The sequence below is a fragment of the Gallus gallus genome, chromosome 4 (assembly GCF_016699485.2).
Source record: "Gallus gallus isolate bGalGal1 chromosome 4, bGalGal1.mat.broiler.GRCg7b, whole genome shotgun sequence".
Classification (NCBI taxonomy): Eukaryota; Metazoa; Chordata; class Aves; order Galliformes; family Phasianidae; genus Gallus; species Gallus gallus.
This window is the reverse complement of record NC_052535.1, coordinates 40,206,463-40,226,885: the sequence shown is the minus strand read 5'-3', so window position 1 is coordinate 40,226,885 and position 20,423 is coordinate 40,206,463. Positions and strand designations below refer to the sequence as shown.

The following is a 20,423-nucleotide window of genomic DNA, read 5'->3' as shown; positions in this document are numbered from 1 at the left end:
AAATTGAAGGTGTAAGTTGTATTGCACAAACTATTTGCCAATTTTTATTCATATTTGAACTTGCGTTTATATCCAGCCCCTGAAATACAGATGTAGTAAGAATTACTTACTCTGCTGAAGCTATATATTTGGTTATAAAATGATTTTTAGGGTATATATTTTTAATTGTCCTGTTATGTTCCATTGCTTGTATACCATGATCATTTCAATGTATTGCTTATTTCAGAATTCTATCTTTTTGATTTTGTTGACTTGACAGCAAAACATGAACTATCTCTGTTTCTTTCCACCTTCCATTCTTGCCTTCTTTGAGTACCAACGGCACCTGCCTGTGCGTATGCAATCTAGTGAAGAGGTCAATCTTCCCTTTTACCTACATCACAGATAAAAATATTAATTAAACAATTGTAAGCACCTAGATAGGGTTAGAAGGAACAAGAGTCAGAAATCCAGTATGATGTATTTTCACAAAAGTAAGCCAGCTGTGAGAAATACAATTTAAGAGAACTACAATATCCTCTAAAAATTCTATAATAAGATCTAGAATCCATTTCAACATATAGTTTAATTAATTGCAAACAAGTTGTTCTGATAACATCCACTTTGCTTAGCACATTGATCTAACAGGTGGCAGCACCCTTCACTCAGTAATCCTCATTCATGCCCACAGAGCATTCCTTGCTTATCCAGGAAAAAGAACTGCAAAATCAGTATATGATCATTCAAACGTAGAATATATCAAAGTGCAGACTGTCAAAAGGATTTCATTTCTGAGAAATGAATATAGTCTGAATTTAGTGTAAGCATTTCCTATTTTTATGAGGTAGGAAAGTGAGTGGAGGTGATTAGAGAGGTTGTTGTGTGGTCTATTTTGTTACCTGTGCTCATACTTGTTCTGACAGAAAGAGGCAGAAAATAAGGAGCAGCTTGGTTTCACTTCTTAGATTTGCAATAAAAGATACAGGATGACATAGTGTTGTAGTCATGCTTTATTTCACCCTAGCTGTCAGCAGAGAATCTCTGTGAACTATTTTGGTATTTGTGCCCTTTGTCGACATGTTATTATGCTTTGGTATATTTCAAACAGCAATCAGAAAATTACCCTTGCCATTTTAAGCCACTTGAAGACAACAAAAAACAAACATTAAAACAATAGCATTTAATAGTAATTACAAAAATGTGGACTTAGTAATGACTTTAATTTCTGCTGACTTGCTGCTAACCATACGGTTAACTTCAGTATCAATCAAGAATTTCCATGGACTTTACCTAATTGGGTGGCATATGATTTAAGTACATGAAGTGTGATAAATACAAGCTGTCTTGATGAAGATCACTGTTTACTTAGTGATTGACTGAGAGGAACTGTAGTAACAAATATATGCATGGATATTTGTACTTACAAATTAAGCCAGGCTATTAGAATTAGCAATAGAAAGTTTAGCATGGGTATCACTCTCATTAGTTATGTATAATGAGCAGAAGCACAGTGTCATGCACACTGCAAGACATTATCACAGTTGCTGTGAGCCATAGGGTAAGGGCAATGAAAGTAAATATTCTTTATTTCATTATTGCTTTACACTTCTAACTGATGCAGATAGAAAGCTAAAGCTAAATATTTCGTGCTTTTAGGTTGTTGTTTTTTGAAATTTTATCTTTCTACGTATCATGACGCTGGTGTTGCTTTGTTTTTGTCAGCCTGAGCACCCAGCTAGGCTATTTTTAGTTGGGTTCCCAGAGGAGACAGATGATATTTGATCCCAGTGATCAGTATTAACAGCTACTCTTGCAGATCATTCCTAGATAAAAGCTCAGCTTCACCATCATCATGCAGCTCACTTTTTGAAAGTCCTTAATCTCAACCAGGTGTTTTAACTATACTGTATAGACATAGAGAAATAGACCAAAGTAGTGTGTGGAAAAGAAAACTTGAGTTTTTTCTACCAACGTGAATACTTTGAAACAGAGATAATAGTGATTTAATCATTAATCATAAGTTATAAAGTTGAGGTAGCCTTGGAACTAGAAGTGTGGTACTGGATTTACAAAGGCCAAGATAGAACTGTAAAAATGACTGCTGTGTTCAGTCTGAAAACTTCTGTAAGGTTTGATTGACGACAATTTTGTCTGCTTTTTCAAGCCTTTAGGTAAATCTTTCCTACTAAGCACTGATGCTACAAAGACATAGGGTCCAGTTTGGCTTTCGGCCATGACCATGTTTATAAATTATAGCAATTAAGCAAAGTATACCTCTTGTTGTTGAAGTAATTAAGAAAACACTGACAGTGAAATACTGCATCCAGTGTTTGTGGTGTTCATATGTGTGACCAACAGAAAGTAGCTACAACTTTCCTCAAATGTTTTGGATTTCATTATTGCTGATGAAGGGAATATGCTGTGGTTCACCTGCTACCTAAATACTCTCCGCAGTAATGGGGGAGGGGGGGGGGGGAGGTAGCACACATGTAAGGGCAATGCTCCAGCAGCAGAGGACATGACTCAAGAACTCTACACAGTAGCACAGAAAGGCTGCCGTGGCCTTGCTCACCTCCTCCTTGAGTGTAAAGCCAGGAGATGGAATGTAACCTGTTTCCCATTGATTCAGATTTCATGTCTTTGTGTGGTTAAAGTATGTCCTTAAATCTAAGGTGTGATTTAAGTTTGAAGGCGTCATGTTTATACTGTAGGTTAGCTCATCTGGAGTCCGCTAGTTAGAACATGGTCTCTGATCAGGTGCTCTTTTCCTCTGTGGGGAGGAGCTTCTGAAGGTTAGCAGCAGAAAGTCTCTTCTTACACAAGTCAGGACAGGAGGGGTCAGGCTAAGAGCTATCGTCTGTGATACTGTGTTATTTAGCCCCACATGTGGCAGCCCACAAAAAGATGGTGTTGCAGACAAATGTGCTCAATATGCTAAGTTATCAGGAATGAACAAACCCATAGAAAGGGTCATTTTATTCAGTTTGTAGTTGAGTTCACTGCGATCTTATGATTGTAGATAAAATTGCTGCCACAGAAGCTTTTTGCAGTGAAGTGGGGTTGGTAGGAAGAACAGATAATGGACAGATCTTTCTCAGAGTCCCACATATGTCCTGCTTGTTGATACCCTATCTGAAAAAATGATTTTAAGGCTGTCAGCAGAGAGGTCATAAGGAAAAATCAAAGGAACTGAATTTAATTCCAGTACTGGTTTTACTACTGGTTTTACTTGCCCACACTGTAGACTGTCAGTGTAGTATATAATACATCTCCATCTACCTATCTGCTTCCCAGAAAAATAATTACACATGTAGGTTATTTTCCCATTATGACTTTAGGGTGCATGCCAAGGGTGCAGTATATTAGAGATAGCAGTAGAAAAGTGGATTTAATGATTATTCAGATTTCAGAAAAATCATCCTTAACATACCTTAATGTTCTACAGCAGAAGGGACTGAGCAGGGCAAGGCTACATCTCAGACTGTATTCAGTCCTTTCAGTTGTAACTCAGTTTTTCACCCACAGATGACTCATGATTACCTGAGTCCACATAAGTGCACTTAATCACAAGGCTTGAGTATATACTTGGCTGGCAAGAAAAAGGAGAGGACAAATGAGGCATTTTTGTGAACTTAACATTTGCAGAGTAGATTGTTATTTTCTTACAGTATGACTTGTTCAGATATGGTTTCTGCTTTAAATAATTTCTGTAAAAATAACTAAATGATATCCAGGCATTGGTGGTTGGACTGCTAATTTGAATAGTAAAATAAAAACCTCTGCCACCACTGCTATATGTAGCATTTTAACTGTTGTTTGTTATTATTTTTTATGTTCTGTATCATCACTTATAAATCAATAGTACCAAAATACCCTTAATATTCATCCAACAATTTTTTGCATGCATACTCACTGTGATACAGCTTCTAATTATAGTACACAAACTATTTCCTACCAAGTCAATGTTATATAAGCACTTTCTGTAACCTTAGATAAATGTGTAGCAGCTATTGAGGACAGTATTTCTCCAGATGGCTTGATCATGACAGATAACCTTATTTATTGTTATGACAGTACAGGGGCACACTGCACCTGTGATCCTTCCGCCAGTCTGTCTTGCAGGGTTGTCTTTCAAGCAAGAGACCCTGCCAATGCTTTTTCAGGATTGAATCCAGGCATTCACCTAACTTTAGAATGCATCAGTATATCACATCACCTCCCTGCTCATATTCTGGTCCCAGTTTTAGTCAATTAGTGCCTTGTGCATCTCTTATGTATTCTCCACAAGTGTTGCTTCAGACAGAATATGTCCCTATTTCATTTACTGTCTCAGTCTTCATACTAGGATACTACACCCCTTTTTTTTTTAGTTAGGGTGAACCTCTTTCTTTAAAGGCCCAACTTTAAATTTTGATGCCTTAATGACACCTTATTTTTATTATTTTTTAAGGCTTTGTGGAAAAGGGAAGATTAAAGGAAAGATTAAATCTACACATGTAGCTTAAAGTTACAAAGATCCTCTCCGTATAAAGAACTGTCTTATCTATTACCTATCACATTACAAGTATAGAAAAGGTTGAAAATTTTGAAGTATATCATAGGTTCTCTTCCCAGTTCAGTGGAATGTAGTGGCATACCTATGTACAAGAAAGCCTAAAACATTATTTGCTCACATTTAGGCAATCCAGTTACTTCAGCTATAACCTTAACACTTTTCTGTTCAACACTATTGCCCTCTAGGTCTCTCTCCTACACTGTCTTTTCCAGCGCTTGCTTGCTCTCTTACCTTCTACGTGATATTTATTAATAGGTTTATGCATTCTTGATCTTAACATTTCAAAGAGGAAAAACAAGCCTGTTAGTCTAGCTGAAGTCAGACAGACATTTCTCAATTAATAGTTCTCCTAATTCTCTCTTAATAAGTCTTTGTATTTTTATGTTATATATAGAATACATACAGAACACAAAATAACCATGAAGTACAAAGGATATATCCCTTATCCACACAACTACTAAATGATTATATGATAATATAAGAATTTTACCATAATATTCCTTACAATATTAAGAAGTTAAGAATTGAGGAAATTATCAAAAAGCAACTAGAACTTCCCAGTCCTGTATTAAAATTTCTATTTTCTCACTATGCTTATTATATGTCTCTTGTGTTTGTACAAACTAAGATAGAAATAGTGATTAAAAAATATTGAAAGAAATTTGACAGCTTGAAAGGCTCATTGGGTAGCAAAATGAGAAAGCAAAATGCTGAAATCAAAGTTATCACATAGAGGTGCACCCTAATTTGAGACATTTTTCTCTTACTCATTAGTCAGCAGGTGTTGTTGTCTTCGCATTAGAAAACAGTATGGTCTGCCTGTCTGATAAATAACTTCCATCCTCAATTTGGGTGCTGCTGACTACAATGGAATCATTTTCAAAGTGACTCCAATGTTGTATGATAAATGGATTTCAGTAAGAGATTTTGATCCATAGATAATGCTGCCCATGGAGAAATTGTTGAGTGGTTTCTTTTGCTATTATTTAACTTCCTTTAAATTCTCATTTTTTAATAATACTTTTATATTTTGTAAAAATATATTGTTTATATTGTTATATATTTTATATTTTACAGTGCTTTGTGTACTTTTATTTATTTTTTGCCATAAATATTTATATGACATCACTACTGTTTCAGATGCAGCTGATGAAAATTATGTACTAGGAGTTAAAGACAGATATTATCTCCATCCCTTGCATGAGCATATTGAAATTCAGCTTTAAGTTTAGGTTCTAACTGTTTCCGTAGTGTCATCAGTTTGATGTCTCATCCACTTCCAAGGAATGGATGATGAACTGTGTTCCCCATATTCCAAGCCCGTGGTCTGTTTCTAGATTGAATGACCTGTTTGTCATATGCTCTTTAGCATCTACTGGACCCACTCACCTAAGCCTACTTCTCATAGAAACATCTCAGAAATGTTATAGATTTGTTAATTAGTCTTTAACTAAAGGAATAATACACTGATGGTGGGAAGTGGATCAAAATATTATTTATTATTATATCATTGCTCTGGTCTCCATTAGAGGAGATCTGATAAGTAAGGTGTGCAGGATGCAGAGAGCTCATATAAAGCAATGCGTTCTTTGTTTATTTGTTTGTTTTTCCCTAAAAGAAGGAAATACTGAGCAGGTGATAGAGAATAAATAGTCTTAAGTATGAACAGGAAAATATTTGACTTTTTAATTTTCTGGGTTTTTTTAGTCTATCACATTGTGAAGTGGTAAGCCACTGACCAGTATCAGTAGGGATCGGGAGTTCTCCACAATACTGTTCATCAGCATTTGGCTAATGAAAGTCTTCCAAAAGCTGGGAATATCTTCTTAGAATTTTATCTGTAAATTTAGATGGTAATGTTACATTGGATTTAATTAATAGATACCTCTGAAAAATCAGATATAGGATGCAGATGAATTGAAATTCTTGGTTGAAAGGCTGCAGACAAAGGGTAGTGATCAATGGATCCATGTCCATGTGGAGGCTGGTAAGAAATGCTGTCCCCCAGGGAACTGTCTTGGGACCAGTGCTCTTTAACATCTTTATCAGTGACAACAGTGATGGAATTGAGTGCACCCTCAGCAAGTTTGCTGATGACACCAGGCTGAGTGGTGCAGTTGACACAATGGAAGGAAGGGATGCTGTTCAGAGGGACATCAACAGACATGAAAGGTGGGCCCAGGTGAACCTAATGAGGTTCAACATAGCAAAGTGCAAGGTTTTGCACTTGGATTGGAGGAATCCCAGGCATATATACTGACTGGAAGGAGCAGTCCTTGAGAGTAGACCTGCAGAGAAGGACCTAGTGCTCCTGGTTGATGAAAAACTTAACATAAGCCAGCAGTGTGCTCCTGCAGCTTGAAAAGCAAATGGTATCCTGGCCTCCATCAGTAGAGATGTGGCCAGCAGGGAGAGGGAGGTGATTGTTCCCCTCTACTCAGCTTTTGTGAGGCCCCATCTGGAGTACTGTGTTCAAGTCTGGGGCCCCTAGTACAAGAAGGACAGGGAGTTGTTGGAGGGGGTCCAGAGGATGGCCACAAAGATGATCAGAGGACTGGAACACATCCCCTACAAAGACAGGCTGAGGGAGCTGGACTTGTTCAGTCAGGAGAAGAGAAGGCTGTGAGGTGGCCTCGCTGCAGCCTTCCAGTACCTAAAGAGGGCCAACAATCAGGAGGACAGCCAACTCTTTGAAAGGGTAGATAACAGCAATACAAGAGGAATGGTTTTAAGTTGAAGGAGGGAAGATTTAGGTTGGATATCAGGGAGAAGTTCTTTACCAAGAGACTGGTGGGGGGCTGGAAAAGGCCACCCAGAGAGGTTGTGGATTTCCTGTCCCTGGAGGTGTTCAAGGCCAGGTTGGGCAGGGCCCTCAGCAGCCTGGTCTAGTATTAAATGTGGAGGTTGGTGGCCCTGCCTGCAGCAGGAGGGTTGGAGCTTGATGATCCTTGCAGTCCTGTCCAACCCAAACCATTTTATGATTCCATGAAATTAAAATTCAGCATTTGCCAATATGTCCAAGCTACTAGCCTTGGTGCCCTGTGTTCCTTTCTAAACAGAAAGATGGAAACTTTTTTCTTGATCTGTTGACCACAGAGGAAACATTAAACGAGACTTTGAGCTTTCAGGCTTCTTTGAAGAGTTTAAAGATGACCAGGTGTAGGTGAACTGTTGGGTCCTGGCTTGAGCTGGTGATTGAACACCTGGTGAAGGGCTGTGGCTGGCCCAGGGAGCACAGGCAAATTATTTGCACCTGTGTTCTCCAGTTGACCAGAAGGGGTAGTCCCAGGGTGGAGCCCCCCTGGGTTCATATAAGGGTCAGCTGCTAGAGGGAGAGCATTTGGGGGGACTTAGGCTGCTTCCTGAGAAGTGTTGTAGAGCAAGAGCTCTCCTTTACCAGCTGGGTGAGTTGAACTCTTCTTTTTGTAAATGATTATTGGTCTACTTGTGAATGGTTTACCTGGTGTTGCCAAGAATTTGTCAGAAGTGATTCTGCTTCTTCATAAGCAGAACTCCAGGAGTGTCTTGTTTCTGTCTCTGATTGCCTGTGCAATGTCATTTAATTGCTATAGTCTTCCATGTGAAGAAACATTTTGGAATTGCTATTTCTGCCCTCGTGCTTTCCTGGGAGTCAGTCTACCCTTAGAACTTGTATTAATGATAATACATGGTATCTTGTGGCTTCCAGCAAGTTTTGTGTCAAGTGTTCATAGTACAACTGTGTTGACATTCTGCCAGGCTCTTGGTGAGAGCTGATTATTAGAAGTCTTGTTATTGAATCCGGGTTGCTTTCAGGCAGGTCACAAATCTCAGTCACAGTTCAGTGGATCATCCAGCTTTTTGTTGTCTGAGTTAGTCTTTTTATGGCTGGCTTCCAAAGTAGTAGGCTGGAGTATGAGTTTGGGAAGAGCAGGAGAACAGCTATGAAACAGGGAGGTTAAGAAGTACTGACAGGCAGTTCTCTGGCTCGCTTCTTGGTATTGTCCCTTTTGACTAACAGCAGACAAACCGTTATAAAATTCATGTAATTGTCTGGAGGAACAAAGGTTTTCTATTTGCTCTGGAATGTAGCATGCCTGTTATCTCTGATGTTTTCTTCAGGAGAAGTGGTTGACGAGAAACATGCTGAATATGAATAGCAGGAGATGGCAGGTCACAAGACTTACTGCTTCACTTCAGCTCAGAGAATACAAGTGACCAACTCTGATAAATTCCTTTTCCTTTCTATTTAGAAATATTTATCCTGGAATCAGCCAGTATTAAACATGGCCTTCTAGAAATCTATCATTTTATAGACCAAAGTTATTCTTCACAGAAGTAGATATTATTAGATCTGGTATAATATGCATATATCCATAGCAGTAGGATATATTCTGTGTGGTACTGCAATACCTCAGAAACAATTCACAAGATAAATGCTGGAACTTTAAAAATATGAGTTTCAGTTGCAGCATTCAAAAGGATGTATTATTGTGTCCTGCCATCATATTTAATTGTCTTATATTTTCTCTGCTTGCTGAAATCTCCTACTGAAGACAGTAATATTCCCACTCAGAAAACTGTGGAGAGCACTTCTATGCCCATATACGAAACAGCTAATGACTGGAAAAAATCCATAAGAAAGTGCTGATAAGAACTATCAAACATTAATTACGTTAACATTCATGAATTATCAAAGGCAATAATATATTTTTGTCCATATTTTGCTGAATGCCTTTAGAAGACCAGCTGTTCCCTCACTATGTTATTATCTTCATCACGTTGTTTTCTTCTAAATAACAATTTTAAAAATATACCTGCAACAGCTATGGGTTGTTTTGTGTGTGGTTGTTTTTGTTGCTGTATCTGCTGTTGTTTTTCATTACCTGTCAGGTATATTGATTAGGAGGGAAACTTATCACTTATGCCTCTCAAACAAGTGTTTGAGAAAAATTATTTATCTCTTAAAGGTATTTACTAATACCTCCATAAGAGACCATGAAAGCAGTGAAAAAGGTCTTAACACTTGTGCTGTTATTCTAGAATGCTTAGCAAATCTCTTCTTCCTTTTGAAATGCCATCATTTTCTGCAGTAGACTTCCTTACAATTATTAATTATATTGTGTTATGTTTACATTAGTTTCTGTCCTCTGGTAACCGTAGTATTTGCAATGCTGAAGTAGCATTTTTGTATTTCATCTTTTCTATTTCCATAGGGGAGTTAAGCCTTTTTTTTTCTCTCTAATCCTTCATAGAGAAGTCTGTTTGTTGTTTTGGTGTTTTACTAGGTTTTTTTATTAGTTCTTTGTATTTCTTATTTCAACCATTGACGAAAGTTTCATTTTGTTCTCTAGAACATAAATTTATTTGGTAAATTTTACCCTTTTCTTACCTGAGTTATAAGCTGACATGTTTATTTTTCAGACCAGCTTTATAAACTTGTTTTCTTTCCCCTAATTTATAAATGGTATATAATTAATTATTTATACATTATTTCCCTAGGTAGTCCTCAGCAGACTGTTTGATGGTTCTCAGCTAAATCATTCCACAAGCAAAGCTCTCTCAGGCAAATGACACTAGTTAGCCTAGCAAGTTTTTAACCTCTCCTGAGCCTTGACACAAAGGCCAGCCAACAACTGCCTATGTATTGTATCACTTGGTGAATGAATCTGGATGCATTGCACAAGTCCATTCATCTCTTTTTGCTGAGTTTGCGTTGTTTTGCCTATTGCATCTGTAGTCAGATTGTGCATTAATAATTGGACAGAAGCCTACTAATGCTGTTGGCATTCATTCAACCTGGCTAAAATTTGTGTAGTATCCACGTAACACTTCAGAATTTGCCCAGTATTTCAGGCAGGCTCATCCATGTTGAAAGTTCTTTCCTATTGCAAAGTTAAGTGAAAGCCAGAGATTTGTGCCCTTTGCACTGTTACTAATAATGTTCTATTAGGTTTTTTTGCTTGTATGGGAACTTTCAGGTCATGGCCTGAACCACTGACTGAGCAGCTGGTGAAAGGGTGTAGCTAGCCCTGGGAGCACAGGTGGAAGCAGTTCACCAGTGTGACTGGAAGGGATGGACCCTGGCTCCATTTCTCCCTAACCTCATTTAAGGGCTGGTAGCCACAAGGCACAAGGGAATCCCTGTTCCTTGGATAGGGATAATTGATTCCTTCTTAATTACTGGATTGTGACCACTACCTTTCTTGGGTGGTCTGAAACTGGTTTAAAGCTGCTTTCTGCTATTGCATATCATTGAGTTTGGTGAGCCAGGCAGCAGCACCTACTGAAGACGATAGCAATTCTGAGATGGCTTTTTTAAAGGGTCTAGCAAGTTGGTTTGGATGGGGGAAATTTGTTTCCTTGGGAAAGGAGTTACCCTGGCACATCTTGGGACTCCTAGGCACTCTATGGCAGGAGCTTGGTTCTATAGTAGAAAGATAGCCCCTGTTAAGGCATGGGGAGACCATCAACCAGATCCCCAACCCAAATGTTAGCACATCTTGAAGGCCCAGGAAAGGATATTTTGATGAACAAAGACTGTGTGCAGCATCTGCTGTAGCCTGGCCTCTGTTAGTGGCCTTACATCACTTAAATATCTTGGAACAACATCTTGAGCATCAGTATCAACTATTACATGATCAACTTAAACAGCTAGAACATACGTTTGCTATATTGCAAGTAAACCTACCCAAACTAATGCCATACAACTAGTCATAGCCTTATCTGTCATGGATGTAGGGGACCCTTACAGTCACAATATTATTGGAAAAGAGAATTCTAAAAAATCTGTACTAGAGACTCTGGTGGAACCAGACCCTCTAGAAATCCAACTATTAGTCACTCAAAGTAAATACAAAAGACCTAAGAAAAGGTACCACCCTAAGAGTGACTTCTTTTCCAAAGTACAGTGCATGTTACTGCATGCCCATATGTAGCCTTTGAATTGAAGGATTTAGTCCAATTCTGGCAAAGGCTGAGGGAATGTATCCTGGCTTTGTTGTTGAAACTATGAGAACTGAAGTTGTGGTAAATGGCCCAGAAATTTTTGACCTGGACTCAATCATAACACAGCCAGTGCTGAGGCAAAGGTTATATGCCGCTGTCATAGACAATGTGGAAAATCATTCCTTAATTCATTGGATTATGGCACCCTGTTGACTGACATAGCTTAAAACAGATACACCTATCCGTAGTATTTATGGAGTTCTGTGAAAGATTGCTAGAATTACATCCAGGAGCAAGGTATGAGGCAAGCCATCGATGAGGACACTTTTGAGAGTCCTGACTTGGTCAAATTCACTGTGGGCATTAGATTTCTACAGCAAGCTCTTTCCCATCACTTGTGGTCTTAAATCCTTTGGCTTCTGAGGCAGTGATTCAACACTCTGCTCAATTAGTGGCTGACCTTGGAGAACCAGTTCCTTAGATCAAAGTATAATATTCAAGCAATACAGAAAAGGGACTTCCTGAGGTCAGTACTCCAAGCCCAGAGACCTCCCCTGATGATTCCAAAGTTGGGGATCTGTGAGAGCTTCTCACAGGCAAATGTGGAATGACCTTATATAGACTGGGGTATAATTTAATAAGATCAATAAATGACCCAGCCATGTCCTCCTATACATGCTTTACACCTTCCCTTTCAAGGAGGGGAGGTATCAGGACTTCGGACTGGATTCCTCCATGGGCACAGAGGCTAGATGATGTCTAATACCATCTAAGAAATGGCAGCTGCTGTAGGGTACCCAGGCAGCCACAGTCAGGTCTCCAGAAGAACAAGAACTAAGGATTTCTCAACTCACGGCTGACAATATAGTGGCATACCAGATCACTAATATGAGTCAGTATAGATTCTCAGGAGGTCAGGAAGAAATCACTTGATCAGTACAAGAATTGGAAAGGGTGGGAATCATAAGACCAGCACATAGCCCCTATAATTCTCCTATATGGCTGGTCTGGAAACCAGATGGGACTGAGCAGATGACAGTTGACTGTAGAGAATTAAACATGGTCAGCCCAGAAATTCATGTGGCAGTACCCAGTGTCACCATTCTCCTGGTTACATTCAGTAGGGAATTAGAAACCTGTCATTGTTCTAGACTGTGTTGACTCAGCAATTGGATTAGTGCAAGCCAAAAACTAATCAAGCCTATATCATCAAGGCATTAACTAAATTAATGGCAGCATATGGGACACCTCAAGTCACTGAAAGTGACTTGGATATGCTCTTCACAGGATCAGTGGTACAAAAGTGGACTGAGGAAATTAACTTTGAATGGCTGTTCCATCTGCTTTATAATCTGATGGGAGTGGGCTTGATAGAGTCGTATAGTGGTGTTCTAAAGGCTGCTCTGAAGACAGACTCCCAGACCTCGCACGGGTGGACTAAGACTACACAAAATGCTGAAAGACCTGAGTGGAAGGCCCAGAGATGGCAGACCCAATGTGTGTTGTAAAAAAACTTGGGTATTTCCCCTTAGGATCCAATTTAAGGGAGGTGATATATGATTGAAAGTTGGAATGATAAATAATCTCTTGCTCCCTGCTGCTGACAACTTAGAACCTGGAACCCACAGGGTAAGATGGCCTTGGGAGGTGCGAGTGGGGCCAAGATGGTACAGACTACTTGTATCAAGGGAGAGAATATTAGAAGGGAGAAGTATGGTAGCACCACAAGTAAATGGCATGTGGCCATCAGAAATTATAGTATGTACCCCACTAATTACATTTATCTGGCTTCCCCCCCCCCCCCCCCCCCCCCCCCCTTTGAATGATTATATCAAGTACCAACTGTCAATATCATGCCAAAGAGTGAGATATAAAAGGCCTGGATGTGCTCCTGTTCAAGCAGAGGTTTTGATGCAGGACAGAAATACAACATGTATTTAACCATGGAGGGCAGATCTGCCTCTCAGTACCATCTATTCTGCTCCCCTGAGGTCAGCAACCCTCCTGACTGACAGAGGCAGAAGCAGCAGGGGTTCTAGTGTCAATGAATTAGAACATAATCTTGTTCTTCAGTGCTGTGTAATGATGGACTTTCTGAACGTCTCTTGCAAAAGAAGCTAGAAGTACATATAATCCAAAACTGTGGACTCTTTGTCACAACATAGAATCATAGAATCGCTAAGGTTGGAAAAGACCCACAGGATCATCCAGTCCAACCACTTGCCCATCACCAATGGTTCTCGCTAAACCATGTCCCTCAACACACCATCCAAATGCTCTTTGAACACCTTCAGGGTCAGTGACTCCACCACCTCTCTGGGCAGCCCACTCCAGTGCCTGACCACCCTTTCAGAGAAGAAGTATTTCCTAACATCCAGCCTGAACCTTCCCTGGTGCAGCTTGAAGCCATTCCCTCTAGTCCTATTACTAGTCACATGAGAGAAGAGGCTGACCCCCAGCTCACTACAACCTCCCTTCAGGTAGTCATAGAGAGCAAAACATGAAATAATACCAGTGTTGTGGCAAATTGTGTCTACATCACAACTGTAATTATGAACAGACTGTAAAGGATAGCTTGACCCTGATATGCTCAATTATTGGTTCATGCTGTGAAGAGGTGGAGTGTATGGGAACTGTTAGATCATGGCCTGAATCAGTGATTGAGCAGCTGGTGAAGGGATGTAGCCAGCCCTGGGAGCACAGGTGGAAGCAATTCACCTGTGTGACTGGAAAGGGTGGACCCTGGCTCCATCTCTCCCTAACCTCATTTAAGGGCTGGCAGCCACAGGGGAAGGATCTCTACTGAGCATTTGCCTCCTTTGGAGTGTTGGGTGAGCCCTGATCCTTGGATAGGGATAATTGATTCCTTCTTAATTACTGGATTGTGACCACTACCTTTCTTAGGTGATCTGAAACTGGTTTAAAGCTGCTTTATCTGCTATCACCTATCCTTATATTGCTAAAGAATTAGTTTTATATGTATGACATACTGTCTTCTAAACTCTAATTAAAACTTATTTTTGGTCCTTAGGTGGAATGACTACTCTGCTGAGATGAGCTCTTAATTAATGCACAGAGATCCTGAAAGTCCCACCTCTCACCAGTAATGATTGACATCCAAGGATACATAAATTACACTAATTGAGCTTTCTATTTCTACATTTTTCTGCAGCCAACTCATCAGAAAAGGTAGGTGAACAGACCAGCATAAGAGAAGTTATTCTGCTGTCATCTGTATTTTTCTGAGGGGGAAAATCTGGCAGAGCTGGTGTACATTTATTACCATGGGTGTCAACTCCTTTCTTCAGTATTTAGGTTTCCTTTACTATGAAAATTAGTATTTTTTTTTGATTCAGTGATGTACACCTGAATAATCACACAGTATGCACTACTGAAAAGAAAATATGCTTTTCAGATCATTGGGCAGTACTAGGGGCCCCAGATAGTGTTGTATGGGAATGTATGTTTTATGAATCAGTCATTTGGTATTAAAACAAGATATTTAGCTGTTTCTGAGTAGTGTTTTATCTGTAAATGTTTTCTTATTTTTTACTTACAGTTTGAAGCACAGTTCATATAGTATTAGACAATCATTGTTTCCTATGTTTCAATATAGTACTTCAATAGAAATTTCCTTTAATTTAGCCGTATTATTATGGAATTAAGATGAAGTCACTGAATACTGATTTCTGAGCTGAAGTCCACTGAAACCAAAAGATACTGATAAGAACACAGTGGCTTGAGAGGAACCAAGAAAAGGTGCTAGAATATATCTGAGCATATTTGGCAGAGGAATTCAATTGCAAATGTCACATATGAAGTATTAGAAGCAGTCACGGAGGAAAAACTGGAAATGAGGCTAAACATGTCTGTAGAAGGATTTCTCTAGGGTTTAAACAGTAATCCAGGGTATAATGACAACTTATTCTGTCTTGGGGATCAGCTTTTGTCTGATTTGTTGTATGAGTGTCTAGGTAACTTTTGAACAGTCTAAAATAAAATTATTCCTTATTTATAATGCACATTTCTGATTACAATCAGTAGTGGAAACTGAGCTCTTGAAATAGGCATCAGACTTTGAGTCCAGATTCAGTGTTTGTATTTTACAGTTACTTTGTATCTATACTGTTTTTTAGAAATGTGAATGAAGGCATTGAATGTGTGTAAAACATGCAAACATATTTCAGGGAGATTATTTTAAGGTTCTCTGAACAAGCCTGCAGTTTAGTTGATGTGTTAGAGGAATTACACTTCCTTGGCAAATAACAATATTGGATAAGATTATATACTTAGTGACATATCTTTATCTCTGGAGTGGAAACAGAAATAGCTGTTTCCATCTAGATGAGAAGTGAATAGATTTATGGGGGGGGGGGGGGGGGGGGGAATGTAAACAGATACGTATGTGTTGTTTGGAGACTGCTTAACTTCTGAGATGTTTGAAACTTGGCCTGCTCAGAACGTTGTGAGGGGTAATTTAAATCTATGCTTACCACAGAAGAAATATCAATACCTGCCTACCGAACTCTCAAAGTCTTTGAAACTGGGGAGTTTTGATGTGGAAAGTAAAGAACCTACATTGAAGTGTGTTATTTCAAAAAAAAAAAAAAAGCAGTGGTAACCGGGTGCAGTCATTTACTGCTGCTTCTGAAAAAGAGTGCCAGAGAAGCTTGATATAATGTTCTGCTGAGGCTGGTGTTGCCAGCAGAGTTTTTGAACAAACATCATGCACAGTCTTGGTAGAAACTCCTGGCTGATCTGTTTTTTTCTTTAAAGCTTTTCATCCCTTGGTTAAGGTCTGATTAGACCCTGAATTGTCCAGGATAAAATGTTTTGTCTGAGCACAAAGTGAATTATTTTTAAATGAGGAAATTCAGAAAAAGGCTACATGGAGAGGGTTTTTAAGTCAGTCTACGTGCTACAATGTGCCTTCACAGGTCAGGTTGCTCTTCCTTGTCCAGTTGCTTCCCCTGGCTTTCTCAGATAGGACAAACAATGCACTCCCTTCTGAGCCCTTCCAGAAAAGTTTCTTCCATTCTGTTCCTCAGAGGCATGGCTCTGTTTGCTACCAGCACATCTCCAGAGTACCCATTCTGTGGCACCTTTCTGCTCACTTTTTGTTCTTACTTTCCATTTTCTGTTTTACTGTCTCAGAATCAGATTTTTTTCCTCATGCATGTATGTAGTTGATCTGAGGGAAAGAGTTCACCTTCTAGAGGATCCCCTGTGATCTGAAATGCAGAAGTAAAGAACAGATAAAACATTGCTTTCTGTAGTCCTTTTTAAATGAAGATATCTGTAGTAATGTACACTACTTTGCAAATAAAACTTAACTTTTTACACCTACCTGTCAGCCTAAAAAATACTCCAGGATGCACTACAGCCCAGTGACAGTCCTTGAATCTCTCTGCTTCTGAGTCAGGCCCCAAGAGGGGAACTTGAGAGAAAGCAAGGTGTTGCTGGGATTCTCCAGTCTGCAGGTGCTGGAGTTGAGTGAAGAAGGAAACATTGTTTGGTCTTCCAGTAACAAAAGGACACTTTGTTAGGTATCAGCCATTTCTCCCTTACAGATTTTACCCTTCTTTGTTGCAGTTACAGCTATTTACTCTCCACCTGCAGCACAAAAGCTATAGAGAAAGGAATTGAAAGGAAAGCTAAAACCACAATTCAATAGGGCAGGTGCCAGACAGAAGGAGATAGTAATAAAGGAGTGCCTTGAGTTTTGTAGTGTTCTCTCTTTCTCCAAGGTTGTGGAAAATGTCTATTTCTTACAAATGTCTACATAGGAAAATAAGCTGGAAATCTGGTAGTAGAGTGACTTAGACTCCAGACATAAAAATATGAATTCAAAAGGAATCAAAATCTAAATACAGAGTTAGAGGTACGGAGAGAGAAGTAGATATTTTATGGGAATTCCACCACTGTCACTAATTGAGTACACAGGACATGGTTAGGTTAACACCTCTGGGAAGTTAAGTTTGCTCCAAATTCACCTTTGTTGTGACATAATTCTTGGGACAAGAATATCTGGAAAAATATGCACTCTAGTTTGCTACTTGGAGAAAGCAAAGTTGTTTAAAACCCCAGCAGTTTAAGAACAAAGTGTATGAACTTATTAAGGAGAGTGAAGTTGATGTTTAGGTGCAGAGTCACAGAACTGGAGGTAGACTACTCTGTGCTTCTGTACAACATCATACAGCCAGTAACCTGACAGGATCTAACTTTATTATCATGTTTGCAGAACTTCTGTGTTTTTCTATGTACCAAATGCATTAGCTTGCTGTAAGTTTCACTAAACTGTATCTGTCCAGGAATTTATTACCAGAAAATACACCCATACATTCAGAATACTGGCAACTGTTTTAAACTGTAGTTAAATGTATTTTTGTAGTGATTAGGAAGAATACTTCTAGCTATAGCACCAGTTTTAAAGATCATAACAAATGTCAAATCAACAGAAAACAATCATAGTCATAATCATAGAATGGTTTGGGTTGAAAGGGACCTTAGAGCCTTAAAGACCATCTGGTTCTGACCCTTTTGCTGTGGGCAAGGATCACTCTCACTAGACTAGGTTGCTCAAAATCCCATCCAATGCCTCCAGGGGAGAACATCAATATATAACTCTTGCTTATGGGAATGAATTAGACATTAATAGGTATCTCGTTTTGAAATGTTGCAACAATAAATGATTCTCAATATTACATAGTAGAGCCTGCTCTCCTTTAGCTTTTGGAACCAGTGAAATAACAGAACATCAGTCAAGTTAATAAAGAGCACCTCTATTACATATTCTGCATCTGTACGTACACTGCCAGCATATGATCAAAGACTGCAGCTGTTTCAGTTACATCACAGTCACTTCATAGACATAGCAGAGAGAGAGAGTTCCAGGGACAGTCACCTTGCAGATGTGCAGTGTTCAGTGCAACCTTATTAAATTGTACCTTGATGCTATATGAAACTTATAGTACATCTGTCAGGTATGATGCATATATTTCTGCAGTAATCCTTCTTAAAATGTTACCTTTGTCTTCCCAATAAATCTGGGTTTTTGTTCACACAACTTCAGAATTCTGTGGTTGCGTATTTTAATTTTGAACACTACTTACTGGAAGTAGTATTACTAGCCAAAATGGCTGTGTTGTATCTTGCAATCTCAAGCAGTGTGAAGGCATTAACAAAATAACAAATATTAATTAAAATAACTATATTGTAAGCAGGAATGTTGAAGCATGTTTTTATAGCTGGTAACATGGCTTTTATTTCACTTGGTGGACTTCATGTAAGCCAAGTGACTTTTTTTTTTTACATTTACTATCACTGAACTGGAATTTCACCTAATAATCTGATATGTTTTAATAATAATTGATTACATTTTCTATATTATTGCATTTCAACACAAGAAGCATCGGAGAGCGAGAGATCCTAGTAAACAAATGAGTTCTGAAAAACATGTTTTGTGTGTTGGTTAACGTTGAGCAGTGTGTCTAACTGCTGTATTGCGACTGCTGCTTAATTTGTCCTAAGTCCCACTTTTTTTTTTAGTTCCACCTTATCACTTAATAAGAAAAGTTTAAATTTACCACTTAGCTAATGAAGTAGTATAACAAACGCATAAGCAGCCAATTAATCAGAGGTCTGAATCCTAGTATTCTTGCAAGGAGTAATTGCTGACACAAAATGACACGCATGAAAAGAAAAACAGCAGTTTGTTAAAGGTACAACTTTAACAAAAAATACAACTATAATTCTTAACTACTTGTCCTATATGTATTATTCACACTTTACAGATAAAGGAAGAATTATGTGTGCATTTGTTCTGATAATTTTCAGGGCATGTACAGAAAGAAATAGATAGTAACAATAAAATATGTTAGGTGGGATAATAATCTATTATGGTAACAGTCAAATTGCTTGTCATGTCATGAAGGGTTATGCTTTAATTAAGCAATAAGGCATGACAGGGTGTGAATTACAATGTAATAATTCTTGTCTAGTGTATTGTTAGGCAAGAGGCCAAAGGCCTGGTGCCACTGAATGCTGCAGGAATGAATTGTTAAGCTGTAATTTAAACAATGCTATATCATATTATAATAATTGTAAAAATATTACTTTTTAAAATGATAAAAAGTTACAAATTATTTCTCTAGACATAACTACTCCCATATTAAAATATTTTGTTGCAAATCTTAAGAGAAGAGAGGTTTTTCTACTTATTATTGTACTTATTGACAAATTCCAAAGATTATTGTTTTTGGGAGATCTGAAGGATGCTATTTTGCTATTATCTTTTCTAAAATAAACAGGAGACATGCAGCCTTGAAGAACTTGGAACAAATTTTCTCTAAAATCTTTCTTTTCACTGGACAGAATTAATGTGCAGTAATTAAAGTCAAAGCTTTGTGCAACTCCTCTTTCCTGGAAGCCTTGCATTTACTGGAGGCTTTTTTTATTATCTCTTTACATTTTGAAAGCATAATTTTTCTTTCCATTCTTCCTTATTGGCACCTTTCCTGAAGACACCTCATTTATAAAGCCCTTCAAATTCATCTCTTAGACCAATTGTTGAAAATACATATTGCATTTTCTATGATTTTTTTTTCCCTTAAACATCAAAGGAGAAGTCAATAGGAGGGGGACAAAAACACAGGAATGAGAGAGCTCCTATTATATTTCTTTGCTTCAAAGCATAGAATCAGAAATATTGTAAATAGTGAAAGTGTTAAAAACAAGAAGTTACGAGTTCTGATAATTTTTTTGCATTTTCATTGCTTCCTTGATGTACGTAAGTGTATTATCTGTGGGCTGATCTCGTAAAATAAGAGGCATTACTGTCAGAGCAGCACTTGCATACACAGTGTCAGAAGTGGATGGTGGTGATACTGCAGTAGAGATTGAATGTCTCCACCAGTATTTTATTAATTTTATTGCTATGTGGTAGATGACAGTAGAGGGGCAG

At 38.5% G+C, this 20,423-nt stretch overlaps 1 protein-coding gene across 5 annotated transcripts in view; it reads left to right on the top strand.

The window, feature by feature from the left end:
• The window catches only part of TENM3 (teneurin transmembrane protein 3), a 1,287,844-nt gene that overhangs the window by 688,003 nt on the left and 579,418 nt on the right, over positions 1–20,423 (top strand). For all 5 annotated transcript variants that reach the window (XM_046940097.1, XM_046940098.1, XM_046940100.1 and 2 more), the window contains one exon: positions 14,493–14,650. The gene's annotated coding sequence lies outside the window, so the exon portion shown is untranslated. The remainder of the gene's footprint in view (positions 1–14,492; positions 14,651–20,423) is intronic.